This window comes from Accipiter gentilis, chromosome W (genome assembly GCF_929443795.1).
Source record: "Accipiter gentilis chromosome W, bAccGen1.1, whole genome shotgun sequence".
Taxonomy (NCBI): domain Eukaryota; kingdom Metazoa; phylum Chordata; class Aves; order Accipitriformes; family Accipitridae; genus Astur; species Astur gentilis.
The window spans coordinates 20,089,331-20,113,984 of NC_064918.1; positions in this window are offsets into that span (position 1 = coordinate 20,089,331).

Here is a 24,654-nt window from a genome sequence, read left to right on the forward strand (position 1 = left end):
CCGGAGAACAGTGACAGCCGAGGGAAGAGAGAGAGTGGAGGAGTGAGAGGGAATGGGGGAAGGCGAGAGAAATTGGGGGAAATAGAGACCGAAGGAAGAGAGGAGAGAGACACAGGCGAGGGGAAAGAGTAAGGCGAGTTAACAGATGGAAAAGAGGGATTTGTGGGAAAGCCGGAGAACAGTGACAGCCGAGGGAAGAGAGAGAGTGGAGGAGTGAGAGGGAAGGGGGGAAGGAGCGAGAAAATAGGGAACATTGGGAGCGAAAGGAAGAGGGGAGAGAGACAAAGGCGAGGGGAAAGAGACACGTGGGGGAAAAGATGGGAAAGAGGGAGATGTGGGGAAGCCGGAGAAACCGTGACGGCCAAGGGAAGAGAGAGAGTGGAGGAGTGAGAGGGAATGGGGGAAGGCGAGAGAAAGTGGGGGAAATAGAGACCGAAGGAAGAGAGGAGAGAGACACAGGCGAGGGGAAAGAGGCACGCGAGGGAACATATGAAAAAGAGGGATTTGTGGGAAAGCCGGAGAACAGTGACAGCCGAGGGAAGAGGGAGAGTGGAGGAGTGAGAGGGAATGGGGGGAAGGAGCGAGAAAATAGGGAAAATTGGGACCGAAAGGAAGAGGGGAGAGAGACACAAGCGAGGGGAAAGAGACACGCCAGGGAACAGATGGGAAAGAGGAGATGTGGGAAAGCCAGAGAAACCGTGACGGCCGAGGGAATAGAGAGAGTGGAGGAGTGAGAGGGAATGGGGGAAGGCGAGAGAAAATGGGGAAAATAGGGACCGAAAGGAAGAGGGGAGAGAGACACAAGCGAGGGGAAAGAGACACGCGAGGGAACAGATGGGAAAAGAGGGATTTGTGGGAAAGCCGGAGAACAGTGACAGCCGAGGGAAGAGAGAGAGTGGAGGAGTGAGAGGGAATGGGGGAAGGAGCGAGAAAGTGGGGGAAATAGAGACCGAAGGAAAAGAGGAGAGAGACACAGGCGAGGGGAAAGAGTAAGGCGAGGGAACAGATGGAAAAGAGGGATTTGTGGGAAAGCCGGAGAACAGTGACAGCCGAGGGAAGAGAGAGAGTGGAGGAGTGAGAGGGAATGGGGGAAGGAGCGAGAAAATAGGGAAAATTGGGACCGAAAGGAAGAGGGGAGAGAGACACAGGCGAGGGGAAAGAGACACGCGAGGGAAATAATGGGAAAGAGGGAGATGTGGGAAATGCGGAGAACCCGTGACGGCCGAGGGAAGAGAGAGAGTGGAGGAGTGAGAGGGAATGGGGGAAGGTGAGAGAAAGTGGGGGAAATAGAGACCGAAGGAAGAGAGGAGAGAGACACAGGCGAGGGGAAAGAGGCACGCGAGGGAACATATGAAAAAGAGGGATTTGTGGGAAAGCCGGAGAACAGTGACAGCCGAGGGAAGAGGGAGAGTGGAGGAGTGAGAGGGAATGGGGGGAAGGAGCGAGAAAATAGGGAAAATTGGGACCGAAAGGAAGAGGGGAGAGAGACACAAGCGAGGGGAAAGAGACACGCCAGGGAACAGATGGGAAAGAGGGAGATGTGGGAAAGCCAGAGAAACCGTGACGGCCGAGGGAATAGAGAGAGTGGAGGAGTGAGAGGGAATGGGGGAAGGCGAGAGAAAATGGGGAAAATAGGGACCGAAAGGAAGAGGGGAGAGAGACACAAGCGAGGGGAAAGAGACACGCGAGGGAACAGATGGGAAAAGAGGGATTTGTGGGAAAGCCGGAGAACAGTGACAGCCGAGGGAAGAGAGAGAGTGGAGGAGTGAGAGGGAATGGGGGAAGGAGCGAGAAAGTGGGGGAAATAGAGACCGAAGGAAAAGAGGAGAGAGACACAGGCGAGGGGAAAGAGTAAGGCGAGGGAACAGATGGAAAAGAGGGATTTGTGGGAAAGCCGGAGAACAGTGACAGCCGAGGGAAGAGAGAGAGTGGAGGAGTGAGAGGGAATGGGGGAAGGAGCGAGAAAATAGGGAAAATTGGGACCGAAAGGAAGAGGGGAGAGAGACACAGGCGAGGGGAAAGAGACACGCGAGGGAAATAATGGGAAAGAGGGAGATGTGGCAAATGCAGAGAAAACCGTGACGGCCGAGGGAAGAGAGAGAGTGGAGGAGTGAGAGGGAATGGGGGAAGGCGAGAGAAAGTGGGGGAAATAGAGACCGAAGGAAGAGAGGAGAGAGACACAGGCGAGGGGAAAGAGGCACGCGAGGGAACATATGGAAAAGAGGGATTTGTGGGAAAGCCGGAGAACAGTGACAGCCGAGGGAAGAGAGAGAGTGGAGGAGTGAGAGGGAAGGGGGGAAGGCGAGAGAAAGTGGGGAAAATAGGGACCGAAGGAAGAGAGGAGAGAGACACAGGCGAGGGGAAAGAGTAAGGCGAGGGAACAGATGGAAAAGAGGGATTTGTGGGAAAGCCGGAGAACAGTGACAGCCGAGGGAAGAGAGAGAGTGGAGGAGTGAGAGGGAATGGGGGAAGGCGAGAGAAAGTGAGGGAAATAGAGACCGAAGGAAGAGAGGAGAGAGACACAGGCGAGGGGAAAGAGGCACGCGAGGGAACAAATGGAAAAGAGGGATTTGTGGGAAAGCCGGAGAACAGTGACAGCCGAGGGAAGAGAGAGAGTGGAGGAGTGAGAGGGAATGGGGGAAGGAGCGAGAAAATAGGGAAAATTGGGACCGAAAGGAAGAGGGGAGAGAGACACAGGCGAGGAGAAAGAGACACGCGAGGGAAATAATGGGAAAGAGGGAGATGTGGGAAATGCGGAGAAACCGTGACGGCCGAGGGAAGAGAGAGAGTGGAGGAGTGAGAGGGAATGGGGGAAGGCGAGAGAAAGTGGGGGAAATAGAGACCGAAGGAAGAGAGGAGAGAGACACAGGCGAGGGGAAAGAGGCACGCGAGGGAACAGATGGAAAAGAGGGAGATGTGGGGAAGCCGGAGAACAGTGACAGCCGAGGGAAGAGAGAGAGTGGAGGAGTGAGAGGGAATGGGGGAAGGCGAGAGAAATTGGGGGAAATAGAGACCGAAGGAAGAGAGGAGAGAGACACAGGCGAGGGGAAAGAGTAAGGCGAGTTAACAGATGGAAAAGAGGGATTTGTGGGAAAGCCGGAGAACAGTGACAGCCGAGGGAAGAGAGAGAGTGGAGGAGTGAGAGGGAAGGGGGGAAGGAGCGAGAAAATAGGGAACATTGGGAGCGAAAGGAAGAGGGGAGAGAGACAAAGGCGAGGGGAAAGAGACACGTGGGGGAAAAGATGGGAAAGAGGGAGATGTGGGGAAGCCGGAGAAACCGTGACGGCCAAGGGAAGAGAGAGAGTGGAGGAGTGAGAGGGAATGGGGGAAGGCGAGAGAAAGTGGGGGAAATAGAGACCGAAGGAAGAGAGGAGAGAGACACAGGCGAGGGGAAAGAGGCACGCGAGGGAACATATGAAAAAGAGGGATTTGTGGGAAAGCCGGAGAACAGTGACAGCCGAGGGAAGAGAGAGAGTGGAGGAGTGAGAGGGAATGGGGGAAGGCGAGAGAAAATAGGGAAAATTGGGACCGAAAGGAAGAGGGGAGAGAGACACAAGCGAGGGGAAAGAGACACGCCAGGGAACAGATGGGAAAGAGGAGATGTGGGAAAGCCAGAGAAACCGTGACGGCCGAGGGAATAGAGAGAGTGGAGGAGTGAGAGGGAATGGGGGAAGGCGAGAGAAAATGGGGAAAATAGGGACCGAAAGGAAGAGGGGAGAGAGACACAAGCGAGGGGAAAGAGACACGCGAGGGAAAAGATGGGAAAAGAGGGATTTGTGGGAAAGCCGGAGAACAGTGACAGCCGAGGGAAGAGAGAGAGTGGAGGAGTGAGAGGGAATGGGGGAAGGAGCGAGAAAGTGGGGGAAATAGAGACCGAAGGAAAAGAGGAGAGAGACACAGGCGAGGGGAAAGAGTAAGGCGAGGGAACAGATGGAAAAGAGGGATTTGTGGGAAAGCCGGAGAACAGTGACAGCCGAGGGAAGAGAGAGAGTGGAGGAGTGAGAGGGAATGGGGGAAGGAGCGAGAAAATAGGGAAAATTGGGACCGAAAGGAAGAGCGGAGAGAGACACAGGCGAGGGGAAAGAGACACGCGAGGGAAATAATGGGAAAGAGGGAGATGTGGCAAATGCAGAGAAAACCGTGACGGCCGAGGGAAGAGAGAGAGTGGAGGAGTGAGAGGGAATGGGGGAAGGCGAGAGAAAGTGGGGGAAATAGAGACCGAAGGAAGAGAGGAGAGAGACACAGGCGAGGGGAAAGAGGCACGCGAGGGAACATATGGAAAAGAGGGATTTGTGGGAAAGCCGGAGAACAGTGACAGCCGAGGGAAGAGAGAGAGTGGAGGAGTGAGAGGGAAGGGGGGAAGGAGCGAGAAAATAGGGAAAATTGGGACCGAAAGGAAGAGGGGAGAGAGACACAGGCGAGGAGAAAGAGACACGCGAGGGAAATAATGGGAAAGAGGGAGATGTGGGAAATGCGGAGAAACCGTGACGGCCGAGGGAAGAGAGAGAGTGGAGGAGTGAGAGGGAATGGGGGAAGGCGAGAGAAAGTGGGGAAAATAGGGACCGAAGGAAGAGAGGAGAGAGACACAGGCGAGGGGAAAGAGTAAGGCGAGGGAACAGATGGAAAAGAGGGATTTGTGGGAAAGCCGGAGAACAGTGACAGCCGAGGGAAGAGAGAGAGTGGAGGAGTGAGAGGGAATGGGGGAAGGCGAGAGAAATTGGGGGAAATGGAGACCGAAGGAAGAGAGGAGAGAGACACAGGCGAGGGGAAAGACACGTGGGGGAAAAGATGGGAAAGAGGGAGATGTGGGGAAGCCGGAGAAACCGTGACGGCCAAGGGAAGAGAGAGAGTGGAGGAGTGAGAGGGAATGGGGGAAGGCGAGAGAAAGTGGGGGAAATAGAGACCGAAGGAAGAGAGGAGAGAGACACAGATGAGGGGAAAGAGTAAGGCGAGGGAACAGATGGAAAAGAGGGATTTGTGGGAAAGCCGGAGAACAGTGACAGCCGAGGGAAGAGAGAGAGTGGAGGAGTGAGAGGGAATGGGGGAAGGAGCGAGAAAATAGGGAACATTGGGACCGAAAGGAAGAGGGGAGAGAGACACAAGCGAGGGGAAAGAGACACGCGAGGGAAAAGATGGGAAAGAGGGAAATGTGGGAAAACCAGAGAAACCGTGACGGCAAGGGAAGAGAGAGAGTGGAGGAGTGAGAGGGAATGGGGGAAGGCGAGAGAAAGTGGGGGAAATAGAGACCGAAGGAAAAGAGGAGAGAGACACAGGCGAGGGGAAAGAGTAAGGCGAGGGAACAGATGGAAAAGAGGGATTTGTGGGAAAGCCGGAGAACAGTGACAGCCGAGGGAAGAGAGAGAGTGGAGGAGTGAGAGGGAATGGGGGAAGGAGCGAGAAAATAGGGAAAATTGGGACCGAAAGGAAGAGGGGAGAGAGACACAGGCGAGGGGAAAGAGACACGCGAGGGAAATAATGGGAAAGAGGGAGATGTGGGAAATGCAGAGAAAACCGTGACGGCCGAGGGAAGAGAGAGAGTGGAGGAGTGAGAGGGAATGGGGGAAGGCGAGAGAAAGTGGGGGAAATAGAGACCGAAGGAAGAGAGGAGAGAGACACAGTCGAGGGGAAAGAGGCACGCGAGGGAACATATGGAAAAGAGGGATTTGTGGGAAAGCCGGAGAACAGTGACAGCCGAGGGAAGAGAGAGAGTGGAGGAGTGAGAGGGAAGGGGGGAAGGAGCGAGAAAATAGGGAAAATTGGGACCGAAAGGAAGAGGGGAGAGAGACACAGGCGAGGGGAAAGAGACACGCGAGGGAAATAATGGGAAAGAGGGAGATGTGGGAAATGCGGAGAAACCGTTACGACCGAGGGAAGAGAGAGAGTGGAGGAGTGAAAGGGAATGGGGGAAGGCGAGAGAAAGTGGGGAAAATAGGGACCGAAGGAAGAGAGGAGAGAGACACAGGCGAGGGGAAAGAGTAAGGCGAGGGAACAGATGGAAAAGAGGGATTTGTGGGAAAGCCGGAGAACAGTGACAGCCGAGGGAAGAGAGAGAGTGGAGGAGTGAGAGGGAATGGGGGAAGGCGAGAGAAATTGGGGGAAATGGAGACCGAAGGAAGAGAGGAGAGAGACACAGGCGAGGGGAAAGAGACACGTGGGGGAAAAGATGGGAAAGAGGGAGATGTGGGGAAGCCGGAGAAACCGTGACGGCCAAGGGAAGAGAGAGAGTGGAGGAGTGAGAGGGAATGGGGGAAGGCGAGAGAAAGTGGGGGAAATAGAGACCGAAGGAAGAGAGGAGAGAGACACAGGCGAGGGGAAAGAGTAAGGCGAGGGAACAGATGGAAAAGAGGGATTTGTGGGAAAGCCGGAGAACAGTGACAGCCGAGGGAAGAGAGAGAGTGGAGGAGTGAGAGGGAATGGGGGAAGGAGCGAGAAAATAGGGAAAATGGGGACCGAAAGGAAGAGGGGAGAGAGACACAGGCGATGGGAAAGAGACACGCGAGGGAAATAATGGGAAAGAGGGAGATGTGGGAAATGCGGAGAAACCGTGACGGCCGAGGGAAGAGAGAGAGTGGAGGAGTGAGAGGGAATGGGGGAAGGCGAGAGAAAGTGGGGGAAATAGATACCGAAGGAAGAGAGGAGAGAGACACAGGCGAGGGGAAAGAGGCACGCGAGGGAACAGATGGAAAAGAGGGAGATGTGGGGAAGCCGGAGAACAGTGACAGCCGAGGGAAGAGAGAGAGTGGAGGAGTGAGAGGGAATGGGGGAAGGCGAGAGAAATTGGGGGAAATAGAGACCAAAGGAAGAGAGGAGAGAGACACAGGCGAGGGGAAAGAGTAAGGCGAGTTAACAGATGGAAAAGAGGGATTTGTGGGAAAGCCGGAGAACAGTGACAGCCGAGGGAAGAGAGAGAGTGGAGGAGTGAGAGGGAAGGGGGGAAGGAGCGAGAAAATAGGGAACATTGGGAGCGAAAGGAAGAGGGGAGAGAGACACAGGCGAGGGGAAAGAGACACGTGGGGGAAAAGATGGGAAAGAGGGAGATGTGGGGAAGCCGGAGAAACCGTGACGGCCAAGGGAAGAGAGAGAGTGGAGGAGTGAGAGGGAATGGGGGAAGGCAAGAGAAAGTGGGGGAAATAGAGACCGAAGGAAAAGAGGAGAGAGACACAGGCGAGGGGAAAGAGTAAGGCGAGGGAACAGATGGAAAAGAGGGATTTGTGGGAAAGCCGGAGAACAGTGACAGCCGAGGGAAGAGAGAGAGTGGAGGAGTGAGAGGGAATGGGGGAAGGAGCGAGAAAATAGGGAAAATTGGGACCGAAAGGAAGAGGGGAGAGAGACACAGGCGAGGGGAAAGAGACACGCGAGGGAAATAATGGGAAAGAGGGAGATGTGGGAAATGCGGAGAAACCGTGACGGCCGAGGGAAGAGAGAGAGTGGAGGAGTGAGAGGGAATGGGGGAAGGCGAGAGAAAGTGGGGGAAATAGAGACCGAAGGAAGAGAGGAGAGAGACACAGGCGAGGGGAAAGAGGCACGCGAGGGAACATATGGAAAAGAGGGATTTGTGGGAAAGCCGGAGAACAGTGACAGCCGAGGGAAGAGAGAGAGTGGAGGAGTGAGAGGGAAGGGGGGAAGGCGAGAGAAATTGGGGGAAATAGAGACCGAAGGAAGAGAGGAGAGAGACACAGGCGAGGGGAAAGAGACACGTGGGGGAAAAGATGGGAAAGAGGGATTTGTGGGAAAGCCGGAGAACAGTGACAGCCGAGGGAAGAGAGAGAGTGGAGGAGTGAGAGGGAAGGGGGGAAGGCGAGAGAAAGTGGGGGAAATAGAGACCGAAGGAAGAGAGGAGAGAGACACAGGCGAGGGGAAAGAGTAAGGCGAGGGAACAGATGGAAAAGAGGGATTTGTGGGAAAGCCGGAGAACAGTGACAGCCGAGGGAAGAGAGAGAGTGGAGGAGTGAGAGGGAAGGGGGGAAGGAGCGAGAAAATAGGGAAAATGGGGACCGAAAGGAAGAGGGGAGAGAGACACAGGCGAGGGGAAAGAGACACGCGAGGGAAATAATGGGAAAGAGGGAGATGTGGGAAATGCGGAGAAACCGTGACGGCCGAGGGAAGAGAGAGAGTGCAGGAGTGAGAGGGAATGGGGGAAGGCGAGAGAAAGTGGGGGAAATAGAGACCGAAGGAAGAGAGGAGAGAGACACAGGCGAGGGGAAAGAGTAAGGCGAGGGAACAGATGGAAAAGAGGGATTTGTGGGAAAGCCGGAGAACAGTGACAGCCGAGGGAAGAGAGAGAGTGGAGGAGTGAGAGGGAATGGGGGAAGGAGCGAGAAAATAGGGAACATTGGGACCGAAAGGAAGAGGGGAGAGAGACACAAGCGAGGGGAAAGAGACACGCGAGGGAAAAGATGGGAAAGAGGGAAATGTGGGAAAACCAGAGAAACCGTGACGGCAAGGGAAGAGAGAGAGTGGAGGAGTGAGAGGGAATGGGGGAAGGCGAGAGAAAGTGGGGGAAATAGAGACCGAAGGAAGAGAGGAGAGAGACACAGGCGAGGGGAAAGAGGCACGCGAGGGAACATATGGAAAAGAGGGAGATGTGGGGAAGCCGGAGAACAGTGACAGCCGAGGGAAGAGAGAGAGTGGAGGAGTGAGAGGGAATGGGGGAAGGCGAGAGAAAGTGGGGGAAATAGAGACCAAAGGAAGAGAGGAGAGAGACACAGGCGAGGGGAAAGAGTAAGGCGAGGGAACAGATGGAAAAGAGGGATTTGTGGGAAAGCCGGAGAACAGTGACAGCCGAGGGAAGAGAGAGAGTGGAGGAGTGAGAGGGAATGGGGGAAGGAGCGAGAAAATAGGGAACATTGGGACCGAAAGGAAGAGGGGAGAGAGACACAAGCGAGGGGAAAGAGACACGCGAGGGAAAAGATGGGAAAGAGGGAAATGTGGGAAAACCAGAGAAACCGTGACGGCAAGGGAAGAGAGAGAGTGGAGGAGTGAGAGGGAATGGGGGAAGGCGAGAGAAAGTGGGGGAAATAGAGACCGAAGGAAGAGAGGAGAGAGACACAGGCGAGGGGAAAGAGGCACGCGAGGGAACATATGGAAAAGAGGGATTTGTGGGAAAGCCGGAGAACAGTGACAGCCGAGGGAAGAGAGAGAGTGGAGGAGTGAGAGGGAAGGGGGGAAGGAGCGAGAAAATAGGGAAAATTGGGACCGAAAGGAAGAGGGGAGAGAGACACAGGCGAGGAGAAAGAGACACGCGAGGGAAATAATGGGAAAGAGGGAGATGTGGGAAATGCGGAGAAACCGTGACGGCCGAGGGAAGAGAGAGAGTGGAGGAGTGAAAGGGAATGGGGGAAGGCGAGAGAAAGTGGGGAAATAGAGACCGAAGGAAGAGAGGAGAGAGACACAGGCGAGGGGAAAGAGGCACGCGAGGGAACAGATGGAAAAGAGGGATTTGTGGGAAAGCCGGAGAACAGTGACAGCCGAGGGAAGAGAGAGAGTGGAGGAGTGAGAGGGAATGGGGGAAGGCGAGAGAAGCTGGGGGAAATAGAGACCGAAGGAAGAGAGGAGAGAGACACAGGCGAGGGGAAAGAGACACGTGGGGGAAAACAAGGGAAAGAGGGAGATGTGGGGAAGCCGGAGAAACCGTGACGGCCAAGGGAAGAGAGAGAGTGGAGGAGTGAGAGGGAATGGGGGAAGGCGAGAGAAAGTGGGGGAAATAGAGACCGAAGGAAGAGAGGAGAGAGACACAGGCGAGGGGAAAGAGGCACGCGAGGGAACATATGGAAAAGAGGGATTTGTGGGAAAGCCGGAGAACAGTGACAGCCGAGGGAAGAGAGAGAGTGGAGGAGTGAGAGGGAATGGGGGAAGGAGCGAGAAAATAGGGAAAATTGGGACCGAAAGGAAGAGGGGAGAGAGACACAGGCGAGGGGAAAGAGACACGCGAGGGAAATAATGGGAAAGAGGGAGATGTGGGAAATGCGGAGAAACCGTGACGGCCGAGGGAAGAGAGAGAGTGGAGGAGTGAGAGGGAATGGGGGAAGGTGAGAGAAAGTGGGGGAAATAGAGACCGAAGGAAGAGAGGAGAGAGACACAGGCGAGGGGAAAGAGGCACGCGAGGGAACATATGGAAAAGAGGGATTTGTGGGAAAGCCGGAGAACAGTGACAGCCGAGGGAAGAGAGAGAGTGGAGGAGTGAGAGGGAAGGGGGGAAGGCGAGAGAAATTGGGGGAAATAGAGACCGAAGGAAGAGAGGAGAGAGACACAGGCGAGGGGAAAGAGACACGTGGGGGAAAAGATGGGAAAGAGGGAGATGTGGGGAAGCCGGAGAAACCGTGACGGCCAAGGGAAGAGAGAGAGTGGAGGAGTGAGAGGAAATGGGGGAAGGCGAGAGAAAGTGGGGGAAATAGAGACCGAAGGAAGAGAGGAGAGAGACACAGGCGAGGGGAAAGAGTAAGGCGAGGGAACAGATGGAAAAGAGGGATTTGTGGGAAAGCCGGAGAACAGTGACAGCCGAGGGAAGAGAGAGAGTGGAGGAGTGAGAGGGAAGGGGGGAAGGAGCGAGAAAATAGGGAAAATGGGGACCGAAAGGAAGAGGGGAGAGAGACACAGGCGAGGGGAAAGAGACACGCGAGGGAAATAATGGGAAAGAGGGAGATGTGGGAAATGCGGAGAAACCGTGACGGCCGAGGGAAGAGAGAGAGTGGAGGAGTGAGAGGGAATGGGGGAAGGCGAGAGAAAGTGGGGGAAATAGAGACCGAAGGAAGAGAGGAGAGAGACACAGGCGAGGGGAAAGAGTAAGGCGAGGGAACAGATGGAAAAGAGGGATTTGTGGGAAAGCCGGAGAACAGTGACAGCCGAGGGAAGAGAGAGAGTGGAGGAGTGAGAGGGAAGGGGGGAAGGAGCGAGAAAATAGGGAACATTGGGACCGAAAGGAAGAGGGGAGAGAGACACAAGCGAGGGGAAAGAGACACGCGAGGGAAAAGATGGGAAAGAGGGAAATGTGGGAAAACCAGAGAAACCGTGACGGCAAGGGAAGAGAGAGAGTGGAGGAGTGAGAGGGAATGGGGGAAGGCGAGAGAAAGTGGGGGAAATAGAGACCGAAGGAAGAGAGGAGAGAGACACAGGCGAGGGGAAAGAGGCACGCGAGGGAACATATGGAAAAGAGGGAGATGTGGGGAAGCCGGAGAACAGTGACAGCCGAGGGAAGAGAGAGAGTGGAGGAGTGAGAGGGAATGGGGGAAGGCGAGAGAAATTGGGGGAAATAGAGACCAAAGGAAGAGAGGAGAGAGACACAGGCGAGGCGAAAGAGTAAGGCGAGGGAACAGATGGAAAAGAGGGATTTGTGGGAAAGCCGGAGAACAGTGACAGCCGAGGGAAGAGAGAGAGTGGAGGAGTGAGAGGGAATGGGGGAAGGCGAGAGAAAGTGGGGGAAATAGAGACCGAAGGAAGAGAGGAGAGAGACACAGGCGAGGGGAAAGAGACACGTGGGGGAAAAGATGGGAAAGAGGGAGATGTGGGGAAGCCGGAGAAACCGTGACGGCCAAGGGAAGAGAGAGAGTGGAGGAGTGAGAGGGAATGGGGGAAGGCGAGAGAAAGTGGGGGAAATAGAGACCGAAGGAAGAGAGGAGAGAGACACAGGCGAGGGGAAAGAGTAAGGCGAGGGAACAGATGGAAAAGAGGGATTTGTGGGAAAGCCGGAGAACAGTGACAGCCGAGGGAAGAGAGAGAGTGGAGGAGTGAGAGGGAATGGGGGAAGGAGCGAGAAAATAGGGAACATTGGGACCGAAAGGAAGAGGGGAGAGAGACACAAGCGAGGGGAAAGAGACACGCGAGGGAAAAGATGGGAAAGAGGGAAATGTGGGAAAACCAGAGAAACCGTGACGGCAAGGGAAGAGAGAGAGTGGAGGAGTGAGAGGGAATGGGGGAAGGCGAGAGAAAGTGGGGGAAATAGAGAACGAAGGAAGAGAGGAGAGAGACACAGGCGAGGGGAAAGAGGCACGCGAGGGAACATATGGAAAAGAGGGATTTGTGGGAAAGCCGGAGAACAGTGACAGCCGAGGGAAGAGAGAGAGTGGAGGAGTGAGAGAGAAGGGGGAAGGAGCGAGAAAATAGGGAAAATTGGGACCGAAAGGAAGAGGGGAGAGAGACACAGGCGAGGAGAAAGAGACACGCGAGGGAAATAATGGGAAAGAGGGAGATGTGGGAAATGCGGAGAAACCGTGACGGCCGAGGGAAGAGAGAGAGTGGAGGAGTGAAAGGGAATGGGGGAAGGCGAGAGAAAGTGGGGAAAATAGGGACCGAAGGAAGAGAGGAGAGAGACACAGGCGAGGGGAAAGAGTAAGGCGAGGGAACAGATGGAAAAGAGGGATTTGTGGGAAAGCCGGAGAACAGTGACAGCCGAGGGAAGAGAGAGAGTGGAGGAGTGAGAGGGAATGGGGGAAGGCGAGAGAAATTGGGGGAAATGGAGACCGAAGGAAGAGAGGAGAGAGACACAGGCGAGGGGAAAGAGACACGTGGGGGAAAACAAGGGAAAGAGGGAGATGTGGGGAAGCCGGAGAAACCGTGACGGCCAAGGGAAGAGAGAGAGTGGAGGAGTGAGAGGGAATGGGGGAAGGCGAGAGAAAGTGGGGGAAATAGAGACCGAAGGAAGAGAGGAGAGAGACACAGGCGAGGGGAAAGAGGCACGCGAGGGAACATATGGAAAAGAGGGATTTGTGGGAAAGCCGGAGAACAGTGACAGCCGAGGGAAGAGAGAGAGTGGAGGAGTGAGAGGGAAGGGGGGAAGGAGCGAGAAAATAGGGAAAATTGGGACCGAAAGGAAGAGGGGAGAGAGACACAGGCGAGGAGAAAGAGACACGCGAGGGAAATAATGGGAAAGAGGGAGATGTGGGAAATGCGGAGAAACCGTGACGGCCGAGGGAAGAGAGAGAGTGGAGGAGTGAAAGGGAATGGGGGAAGGCGAGAGAAAGTGGGGAAAATAGGGACCGAAGGAAGAGAGGAGAGAGACACAGGCGAGGGGAAAGAGTAAGGCGAGGGAACAGATGGAAAAGAGGGATTTGTGGGAAAGCCGGAGAACAGTGACAGCCGAGGGAAGAGAGAGAGTGGAGGAGTGAGAGGGAAGGGGGGAAGGAGCGAGAAAATAGGAAAAATTGGGACCGAAAGGAAGAGGGGAGAGAGACACAGGCGAGGGGAAAGAGACACGCGAGGGAAATGATGGGAAAGAGGGAGATGTGGGAAATGCGGAGAAACCGTGACGGCCGAGGGAAGAGAGAGAGTGGAGGAGTGAGAGGGAATGGGGGAAGGCGAGAGAAAGTGGGGGAAATAGAGACCGAAGGAAGAGAGGAGAGAGACACAGGCGAGGGGAAAGAGGCACGCGAGGGAACAGATGGAAAAGAGGGATTTGTGGGAAAGCCGGAGAACAGTGACAGCCGAGGGAAGAGAGAGAGTGGAGGAGTGAGAGGGAATGGGGGAAGGCGAGAGAAACTGGGGGAAATAGAGACCGAAGGAAGAGAGGAGAGAGACACAGGCGAGGGGAAAGAGACACGTGGGGGAAAACAAGGGAAAGAGGGAGATGTGGGGAAGCCGGAGAAACCGTGACGGCCAAGGGAAGAGAGAGAGTGGAGGAGTGAGAGGGAATGGGGGAAGGCGAGAGAAAGTGGGGGAAATAGAGACCGAAGGAAGAGAGGAGAGAGACACAGGCGAGGGGAAAGAGGCACGCGAGGGAACATATGGAAAAGAGGGATTTGTGGGAAAGCCGGAGAACAGTGACAGCCGAGGGAAGAGAGAGAGTGGAGGAGTGAGAGGGAATGGGGGAAGGAGCGAGAAAATAGGGAAAATTGGGACCGAAAGGAAGAGGGGAGAGAGACACAGGCGAGGGGAAAGAGACACGCGAGGGAAATAATGGGAAAGAGGGAGATGTGGGAAATGCGGAGAAACCGTGACGGCCGAGGGAAGAGAGAGAGTGGAGGAGTGAGAGGGAATGGGGGAAGGTGAGAGAAAGTGGGGGAAATAGAGACCGAAGGAAGAGAGGAGAGAGACACAGGCGAGGGGAAAGAGGCACGCGAGGGAACATATGGAAAAGAGGGATTTGTGGGAAAGCCGGAGAACAGTGACAGCCGAGGGAAGAGAGAGAGTGGAGGAGTGAGAGGGAAGGGGGGAAGGCGAGAGAAATTGGGGGAAATAGAGACCGAAGGAAGAGAGGAGAGAGACACAGGCGAGGGGAAAGAGACACGTGGGGGAAAAGATGGGAAAGAGGGAGATGTGGGGAAGCCGGAGAAACCGTGACGGCCAAGGGAAGAGAGAGAGTGGAGGAGTGAGAGGGAATGGGGGAAGGCGAGAGAAAGTGGGGGAAATAGAGACCGAAGGAAGAGAGGAGAGAGACACAGGCGAGGGGAAAGAGTAAGGCGAGGGAACAGATGGAAAAGAGGGATTTGTGGGAAAGCCGGAGAACAGTGACAGCCGAGGGAAGAGAGAGAGTGGAGGAGTGAGAGGGAAGGGGGGAAGGAGCGAGAAAATAGGGAAAATGGGGACCGAAAGGAAGAGGGGAGAGAGACACAGGCGAGGGGAAAGAGACACGCGAGGGAAATGATGGGAAAGAGGGAGATGTGGGAAATGCGGAGAAACCGTGACGGCCGAGGGAAGAGAGAGAGTGGAGGAGTGAGAGGGAATGGGGGAAGGCGAGAGAAAGTGGGGGAAATAGAGACCGAAGGAAGAGAGGAGAGAGACACAGGCGAGGGGAAAGAGTAAGGCGAGGGAACAGATGGAAAAGAGGGATTTGTGGGAAAGCCGGAGAACAGTGACAGCCGAGGGAAGAGAGAGAGTGGAGGAGTGAGAGGGAAGGGGGGAAGGAGCGAGAAAATAGGGAACATTGGGACCGAAAGGAAGAGGGGAGAGAGACACAAGCGAGGGGAAAGAGACACGCGAGGGAAAAGATGGGAAAGAGGGAAATGTGGGAAAACCAGAGAAACCGTGACGGCAAGGGAAGAGAGAGAGTGGAGGAGTGAGAGGGAATGGGGGAAGGCGAGAGAAAGTGGGGGAAATAGAGACCGAAGGAAGAGAGGAGAGAGACACAGGCGAGGGGAAAGAGGCACGCGAGGGAACATATGGAAAAGAGGGAGATGTGGGGAAGCCGGAGAACAGTGACAGCCGAGGGAAGAGAGAGAGTGGAGGAGTGAGAGGGAATGGGGGAAGGCGAGAGAAATTGGGGGAAATGGAGACCGAAGGAAGAGAGGAGAGAGACACAGGCGAGGGGAAAGAGACACGTGGGGGAAAACAAGGGAAAGAGGGAGATGTGGGGAAGCCGGAGAAACCGTGACGGCCAAGGGAAGAGAGAGAGTGGAGGAGTGAGAGGGAATGGGGGAAGGCGAGAGAAAGTGGGGGAAATAGAGACCGAAGGAAGAGAGGAGAGAGACACAGGCGAGGGGAAAGAGGCACGCGAGGGAACATATGGAAAAGAGGGATTTGTGGGAAAGCCGGAGAACAGTGACAGCCGAGGGAAGAGAGAGAGTGGAGGAGTGAGAGGGAAGGGGGGAAGGAGCGAGAAAATAGGGAAAATTGGGACCGAAAGGAAGAGGGGAGAGAGACACAGGCGAGGAGAAAGAGACACGCGAGGGAAATAATGGGAAAGAGGGAGATGTGGGAAATGCGGAGAAACCGTGACGGCCGAGGGAAGAGAGAGAGTGGAGGAGTGAAAGGGAATGGGGGAAGGCGAGAGAAAGTGGGGAAAATAGGGACCGAAGGAAGAGAGGAGAGAGACACAGGCGAGGGGAAAGAGTAAGGCGAGGGAACAGATGGAAAAGAGGGATTTGTGGGAAAGCCGGAGAACAGTGACAGCCGAGGGAAGAGAGAGAGTGGAGGAGTGAGAGGGAAGGGGGGAAGGAGCGAGAAAATAGGAAAAATTGGGACCGAAAGGAAGAGGGGAGAGAGACACAGGCGAGGGGAAAGAGACACGCGAGGGAAATGATGGGAAAGAGGGAGATGTGGGAAATGCGGAGAAACCGTGACGGCCGAGGGAAGAGAGAGAGTGGAGGAGTGAGAGGGAATGGGGGAAGGCGAGAGAAAGTGGGGGAAATAGAGACCGAAGGAAGAGAGGAGAGAGACACAGGCGAGGGGAAAGAGGCACGCGAGGGAACATATGGAAAAGAGGGATTTGTGGGAAAGCCGGAGAACAGTGACAGCCGAGGGAAGAGAGAGAGTGGAGGAGTGAGAGGGAATGGGGGAAGGAGCGAGAAAATAGGGAAAATTGGGACCGAAAGGAAGAGGGGAGAGAGACACAGGCGAGGGGAAAGAGACACGCGAGGGAAATAATGGGAAAGAGGGAGATGTGGGAAATGCGGAGAAACCGTGACGGCCGAGGGAAGAGAGAGAGTGGAGGAGTGAGAGGGAATGGGGGAAGGTGAGAGAAAGTGGGGGAAATAGAGACCGAAGGAAGAGAGGAGAGAGACACAGGCGAGGGGAAAGAGGCACGCGAGGGAACATATGGAAAAGAGGGATTTGTGGGAAAGCCGGAGAACAGTGACAGCCGAGGGAAGAGAGAGAGTGGAGGAGTGAGAGGGAAGGGGGGAAGGCGAGAGAAATTGGGGGAAATAGAGACCGAAGGAAGAGAGGAGAGAGACACAGGCGAGGGGAAAGAGACACGTGGGGGAAAAGATGGGAAAGAGGGAGATGTGGGGAAGCCGGAGAAACCGTGACGGCCAAGGGAAGAGAGAGAGTGGAGGAGTGAGAGGGAATGGGGGAAGGCGAGAGAAAGTGGGGGAAATAGAGACCGAAGGAAGAGAGGAGAGAGACACAGGCGAGGGGAAAGAGTAAGGCGAGGGAACAGATGGAAAAGAGGGATTTGTGGGAAAGCCGGAGAACAGTGACAGCCGAGGGAAGAGAGAGAGTGGAGGAGTGAGAGGGAAGGGGGGAAGGAGCGAGAAAATAGGGAAAATGGGGACCGAAAGGAAGAGGGGAGAGAGACACAGGCGAGGGGAAAGAGACACGCGAGGGAAATAATGGGAAAGAGGGAGATGTGGGAAATGCGGAGAAACCGTGACGGCCGAGGGAAGAGAGAGAGTGGAGGAGTGAGAGGGAATGGGGGAAGGCGAGAGAAAGTGGGGGAAATAGAGACCGAAGGAAGAGAGGAGAGAGACACAGGCGAGGGGAAAGAGTAAGGCGAGGGAACAGATGGAAAAGAGGGATTTGTGGGAAAGCCGGAGAACAGTGACAGCCGAGGGAAGAGAGAGAGTGGAGGAGTGAGAGGGAAGGGGGGAAGGAGCGAGAAAATAGGGAACATTGGGACCGAAAGGAAGAGGGGAGAGAGACACAAGCGAGGGGAAAGAGACACGCGAGGGAAAAGATGGGAAAGAGGGAAATGTGGGAAAACCAGAGAAACCGTGACGGCAAGGGAAGAGAGAGAGTGGAGGAGTGAGAGGGAATGGGGGAAGGCGAGAGAAAGTGGGGGAAATAGAGACCGAAGGAAGAGAGGAGAGAGACACAGGCGAGGGGAAAGAGGCACGCGAGGGAACATATGGAAAAGAGGGAGATGTGGGGAAGCCGGAGAACAGTGACAGCCGAGGGAAGAGAGAGAGTGGAGGAGTGAGAGGGAATGGGGGAAGGCGAGAGAAATTGGGGGAAATAGAGACCAAAGGAAGAGAGGAGAGAGACACAGGCGAGGGGAAAGAGTAAGGCGAGGGAACAGATGGAAAAGAGGGATTTGTGGGAAAGCCGGAGAACAGTGACAGCCGAGGGAAGAGAGAGAGTGGAGGAGTGAGAGGGAATGGGGGAAGGAGCGAGAAAATAGGGAAAATTGGGACCGAAAGGAAGAGGGGAGAGAGACACAGGCGAGGGGAAAGAGACACGCGAGGGAAATAATGGGAAAGAGGGAGATGTGGGAAATGCGGAGAAACCGTGACGGCCGAGGGAAGAGAGAGAGTGGAGGAGTGAGAGGGAATGGGGGAAGGTGAGAGAAAGTGGGGGAAATAGAGACCGAAGGAAGAGAGGAGAGAGACACAGGCGAGGGGAAAGAGGCACGCGAGGGAACATATGGAAAAGAGGGATTTGTGGGAAAGCCGGAGAACAGTGACAGCCGAGGGAAGAGAGAGAGTGGAGGAGTGAGAGGGAAGGGGGGAAGGCGAGAGAAATTGGGGGAAATAGAGACCGAAGGAAGAGAGGAGAGAGACACAGGCGAGGGGAAAGAGACACGTGGGGGAAAAGATGGGAAAGAGGGAGATGTGGGGAAGCCGGAGAAACCGTGACGGCCAAGGGAAGAGAGAGAGTGGAGGAGTGAGAGGGAATGGGGGAAGGCGAGAGAAAGTGGGGGAAATAGAGACCGAAGGAAGAGAGGAGAGAGACACAGGCGAGGGGAAAGAGTAAGGCGAGGGAACAGATGGAAAAGAGGGATTTGTGGGAAAGCCGGAGAACAGTGACAGCCGAGGGAAGAGAGAGAGTGGAGGAGTGAGAGGGAAGGGGGGAAGGAGCGAGAAAATAGGGAAAATGGGGACCGAAAGGAAGAGGGGAGAGAGACACAGGCGAGGGGAAAGAGACACGCGAGGGAAATAATGGGAAAGAGGGAGATGTGGGAAATGCGGAGAAACCGTGACGGCCGAGGGAAGAGAGAGAGTGGAGGAGTGAGAGGGAATGGGGGAAGGCGAGAGAAAGTGGGGGAAATAGAGACCGAAGGAAGAGAGGAGAGAGACACAGGCGAGGGGAAAGAGTAAGGCGAGGGAACAGATGGAAAAGAGGGATTTGTGGGAAAGCCGGAGAACAGTGACAGCCGAGGGAAGAGAGAGAGTGGAGGAGTGAGAGGGAAGGGGGGAAGGAGCGAGAAAATAGGGAACATTGGGACCGAAAGGAAGAGGGGAGAGAGACACAAGCGAGGGGAAAGAGACACGCCAGGGAACAGATGGGAAAGAGGGAAATGTGGGAAAACCAGAGAAACCGTGACGGCAAGGGAAGAGAGAGAGTGGAGGAGTGAGAGGGAATGGGGGAAGGCGAGAGAAAGTGGGGGAAATAGAGACCGAAGGAAGAGAGGAGAGAGACACAGGCGAGGGGAAAGAGGCACGCGAGGGAACATATGGAAAAGAGGGAGATGTGGGGAAGCCGGAGAACAGTGACAGCCGAGGGAAGAGAGAGAGTGGAGGAGTGAGAGGGAATGGGGGAAGGCGAGAGAAATTGGGGGAAATAGAGACCAAAGGAAGAGAGGAGAGAGACACAGGCGAGGGGAAAGAGTAAGGCGAGGGAACAGATGGAAAAGAGGGATTTGTGGGAAAGCCGGAGAACAGTGACAGCCGAGGGAAGAGAGAGAGTGGAGGAGTGAGAGGGAATGGGGGAAGGAGCGAGAAAATAGGGAAAATTGGGACCGAAAGGAAGAGGGGAGAGAGACACAGGCGAGGGGAAAGAGACACGCGAGGGAAATAATGGGAAAGAGGGAGATGTGGGAAATGCAGAGAAACCGTGACGGCCGAGGGAAGAGAGAGAGTGGAGGAGTGAGAGGGAATGGGGGAAGGTGAGAGAAAGTGGGGGAAATAGAGACCGAAGGAAGAGAGGAGAGAGACACAGGCGAGGGGAAAGAGGCACGCGAGGGAACATATGGAAAAGAGGGATCTGTGGGAAAGCCGGAGAACAGTGACAGCCGAGGGAAGAGAGAGAGTGGAGGAGTGAGAGGGAAGGGGGGAAGGCGAGAGAAATTGGGGGAAATAGAGACCGAAGGAAGAGAGGAGAGAGACACAGGCGAGGGGAAAGAGACACGTGGGGGAAAAGATGGGAAAGAGGGAGATGTGGGGAAGCCGGAGAAACCTTGACGGCCAAGGGAAGAGAGAGAGTGGAGGAGTGAGAGGGAATGGGGGAAGGCGAGAGAAAGTGGGGGAAATAGAGACCGAAGGAAGAGAGGAGAGAGACACAGGCGAGGGGAAAGAGTAAGGCGAGGGAACAGATGGAAAAGAGGGATTTGTGGGAAAGCCGGAGAACAGTGACAGCCGAGGGAAGAGAGAGAGTGGAGGAGTGAGAGGGAATGGGGGAAGGAGCGAGAAAATAGGGAACATTGGGACCGAAAGGAAGAGGGGAGAGAGACACAAGCGAGGGGAAAGAGACACTCGAGGGAAAAGATGGGAAAGAGGGAAATGTGGGAAAACCAGAGAAACCGTGACGGCAAGGGAAGAGAGAGAGTGGAGGAGTGAGAGGGAATGGGGGAAGGCGAGAGAAAGTGGGGGAAATAGAGACCGAAGGAAGAGAGGAGAGAGACACAGGCGAGGGGAAAGAGGCACGCGAGGGAACATATGGAAAAGAGGGATTTGTGGGAAAGCCGGAGAACAGTGACAGCCGAGGGAAGAGAGAGAGTGGAGGAGTGAGAGAGAAGGGGGAAGGAGCGAGAAAATAGGGAAAATTGGGACCGAAAGGAAGAGGGGAGAGAGACACAGGCGAGGAGAAAGAGACACGCGAGGGAAATAATGGGAAAGAGGGAGATGTGGGAAATGCGGAGAAACCGTGACGGCCGAGGGAAGAGAGAGAGTGGAGGAGTGAAAGGGAATGGGGGAAGGCGAGAGAAAGTGGGGAAAATAGGGACCGAAGGAAGAGAGGAGAGAGACACAGGCGAGGGGAAAGAGTAAGGCGAGGGAACAGATGGAAAAGAGGGATTTGTGGGAAAGCCGGAGAACAGTGACAGCCGAGGGAAGAGAGAGAGTGGAGGAGTGAGAGGGAATGGGGGAAGGCGAGAGAAATTGGGGGAAATGGAGACCGAAGGAAGAGAGGAGAGAGACACAGGCGAGGGGAAAGAGACACGTGGGGGAAAACAAGGGAAAGAGGGAGATGTGGGGAAGCCGGAGAAACCGTGACGGCCAAGGGAAGAGAGAGAGTGGAGGAGTGAGAGGGAATGGGGGAAGGCGAGAGAAAGTGGGGGAAATAGAGACCGAAGGAAGAGAGGAGAGAGACACAGGCGAGGGGAAAGAGGCACGCGAGGGAACATATGGAAAAGAGGGATTTGTGGGAAAGCCGGAGAACAGTGACAGCCGAGGGAAGAGAGAGAGTGGAGGAGTGAGAGGGAAGGGGGGAAGGAGCGAGAAAATAGGGAAAATTGGGACCGAAAGGAAGAGGGGAGAGAGACACAGGCGAGGGGAAAGAGTAAGGCGAGGGAACAGATGGAAAAGAGGGATTTGTGGGAAAGCCGGAGAACAATGACAGCCGAGGGAAGAGAGAGAGTGGAGGAGTGAGAGGGAATGGGGGAAGGCGAGAGAAAGTGGGGGAAATAGATACCGAAGGAAGAGAGGAGAGAGACACAGGCGAGGGGAAAGAGGCACGCGAGGGAACAGATGGAAAAGAGGGAGATGTGGGGAAGCCGGAGAACAGTGACAGCCGAGGGAAGAGAGAGAGTGGAGGAGTGAGAGGGAATGGGGGAAGGCGAGAGAAATTGGGGGAAATAGAGACCAAAGGAAGAGAGGAGAGAGACACAGGCGAGGGGAAAGAGTAAGGCGAGTTAACAGATGGAAAAGAGGGATTTGTGGGAAAGCCGGAGAACAGTGACAGCCGAGGGAAGAGAGAGAGTGGAGGAGTGAGAGGGAAGGGGGGAAGGAGCGAGAAAATAGGGAACATTGGGAGCGAAAGGAAGAGGGGAGAGAGACACAGGCGAGGGGAAAGAGACACGTGGGGGAAAAGATGGGAAAGAGGGAGATGTGGGGAAGCCGGAGAAACCGTGACGGCCAAGGGAAGAGAGAGAGTGGAGGAGTGAGAGGGAATGGGGGAAGGCAAGAGAAAGTGGGGGAAATAGAGACCGAAGGAAAAGAGGAGAGAGACACAGGCGAGGGGAAAGAGTAAGGCGAGGGAACAGATGGAAAAGAGGGATTTGTGGGAAAGCCGGAGAACAGTGACAGCCGAGGGAAGAGAGAGAGTGGAGGAGTGAGAGGGAATGGGGGAAGGAGCGAGAAAATAGGGAAAATTGGGACCGAAAGGAAGAGGGGAGAGAGACACAGGCGAGGGGAAAGAGACACGCGAGGGAAATAATGGGAAAGAGGGAGATGTGGGAAATGCGGAGAAACCGTGACGGCCGAGGGAAGAGAGAGAGTGGAGGAGTGAGAGGGAATGGGGGAAGGTGAGAGAAAGTGGGGGAAATAGAGACCGAAGGAAGAGAGGAGAGAGACACAGGCGAGGGGAAAGAGGCACGCGAGGGAACATATGGAAAAGAGGGATTTGTGGGAAAGCCGGAGAACAGTGACAGCCGAGGGAAGAGAGAGAGTGGAGGAGTGAGAGGGAAGGGGGGAAGGCGAGAGAAATTGGGGGAAATAGAGACCGAAGGAAGAGAGGAGAGAGACACAGGCGAGGGGAAAGAGACACGTGGGGGAAAAGATGGGAAAGAGGGATTTGTGGGAAAGCCGGAGAACAGTGACAGCCGAGGGAAGAGAGAGAGTGGAGGAGTGAGAGGGAAGGGGGGAAGGCGAGAGAAAGTGGGGGAAATAGAGACCGAAGGAAGAGAGGAGAGAGACACAGGCGAGGGGAAAGAGTAAGGCGAGGGAACAGATGGAAAAGAGGGATTTGTGGGAAAGCCGGAGAACAGTGACAGCCGAGGGAAGAGAGAGAGTGGAGGAGTGAGAGGGAAGGGGGGAAGGAGCGAGAAAATAGGGAAAATGGGGACCGAAAGGAAGAGGGGAGAGAGACACAGGCGAGGGGAAAGAGACACGCGAGGGAAATAATGGGAAAGAGGGAGATGTGGGAAATGCGGAGAAACCGTGACGGCCGAGGGAAGAGAGAGAGTGCAGGAGTGAGAGGGAATGGGGGAAGGCGAGAGAAAGTGGGGGAAATAGAGACCGAAGGAAGAGAGGAGAGAGACACAGGCGAGGGGAAAGAGTAAGGCGAGGGAACAGATGGAAAAGAGGGATTTGTGGGAAAGCCGGAGAACAGTGACAGCCGAGGGAAGAGAGAGAGTGGAGGAGTGAGAGGGAATGGGGGAAGGAGCGAGAAAATAGGGAACATTGGGACCGAAAGGAAGAGGGGAGAGAGACACAAGCGAGGGGAAAGAGACACGCGAGGGAAAAGATGGGAAAGAGGGAAATGTGGGAAAACCAGAGAAACCGTGACGGCAAGGGAAGAGAGAGAGTGGAGGAGTGAGAGGGAATGGGGGAAGGCGAGAGAAAGTGGGGGAAATAGAGACCGAAGGAAGAGAGGAGAGAGACACAGGCGAGGGGAAAGAGGCACGCGAGGGAACATATGGAAAAGAGGGAGATGTGGGGAAGCCGGAGAACAGTGACAGCCGAGGGAAGAGAGAGAGTGGAGGAGTGAGAGGGAATGGGGGAAGGCGAGAGAAAGTGGGGGAAATAGAGACCAAAGGAAGAGAGGAGAGAGACACAGGCGAGGGGAAAGAGTAAGGCGAGGGAACAGATGGAAAAGAGGGATTTGTGGGAAAGCCGGAGAACAGTGACAGCCGAGGGAAGAGAGAGAGTGGAGGAGTGAGAGGGAATGGGGGAAGGAGCGAGAAAATAGGGAACATTGGGACCGAAAGGAAGAGGGGAGAGAGACACAAGCGAGGGGAAAGAGACACGCGAGGGAAAAGATGGGAAAGAGGGAAATGTGGGAAAACCAGAGAAACCGTGACGGCAAGGGAAGAGAGAGAGTGGAGGAGTGAGAGGGAATGGGGGAAGGCGAGAGAAAGTGGGGGAAATAGAGACCGAAGGAAGAGAGGAGAGAGACACAGGCGAGGGGAAAGAGGCACGCGAGGGAACATATGGAAAAGAGGGATTTGTGGGAAAGCCGGAGAACAGTGACAGCCGAGGGAAGAGAGAGAGTGGAGGAGTGAGAGGGAAGGGGGGAAGGAGCGAGAAAATAGGGAAAATTGGGACCGAAAGGAAGAGGGGAGAGAGACACAGGCGAGGGGAAAGAGACACGCGAGGGAAATAATGGGAAAGAGGGAGATGTGGGAAATGCGGAGAAACCGTGACGGCCGAGGGAAGAGAGAGAGTGGAGGAGTGAAAGGGAATGGGGGAAGGCGAGAGAAAGTGGGGAAATAGAGACCGAAGGAAGAGAGGAGAGAGACACAGGCGAGGGGAAAGAGGCACGCGAGGGAACAGATGGAAAAGAGGGATTTGTGGGAAAGCCGGAGAACAGTGACAGCCGAGGGAAGAGAGAGAGTGGAGGAGTGAGAGGGAATGGGGGAAGGCGAGAGAAGCTGGGGGAAATAGAGACCGAAGGAAGAGAGGAGAGAGACACAGGCGAGGGGAAAGAGACACGTGGGGGAAAACAAGGGAAAGAGGGAGATGTGGGGAAGCCGGAGAAACCGTGACGGCCAAGGGAAGAGAGAGAGTGGAGGAGTGAGAGGGAATGGGGGAAGGCGAGAGAAAGTGGGGGAAATAGAGACCGAAGGAAGAGAGGAGAGAGACACAGGCGAGGGGAAAGAGGCACGCGAGGGAACATATGGAAAAGAGGGATTTGTGGGAAAGCCGGAGAACAGTGACAGCCGAGGGAAGAGAGAGAGTGGAGGAGTGAGAGGGAATGGGGGAAGGAGCGAGAAAATAGGGAAAATTGGGACCGAAAGGAAGAGGGGAGAGAGACACAGGCGAGGGGAAAGAGACACGCGAGGGAAATAATGGGAAAGAGGGAGATGTGGGAAATGCGGAGAAACCGTGACGGCCGAGGGAAGAGAGAGAGTGGAGGAGTGAGAGGGAATGGGGGAAGGTGAGAGAAAGTGGGGGAAATAGAGACCGAAGGAAG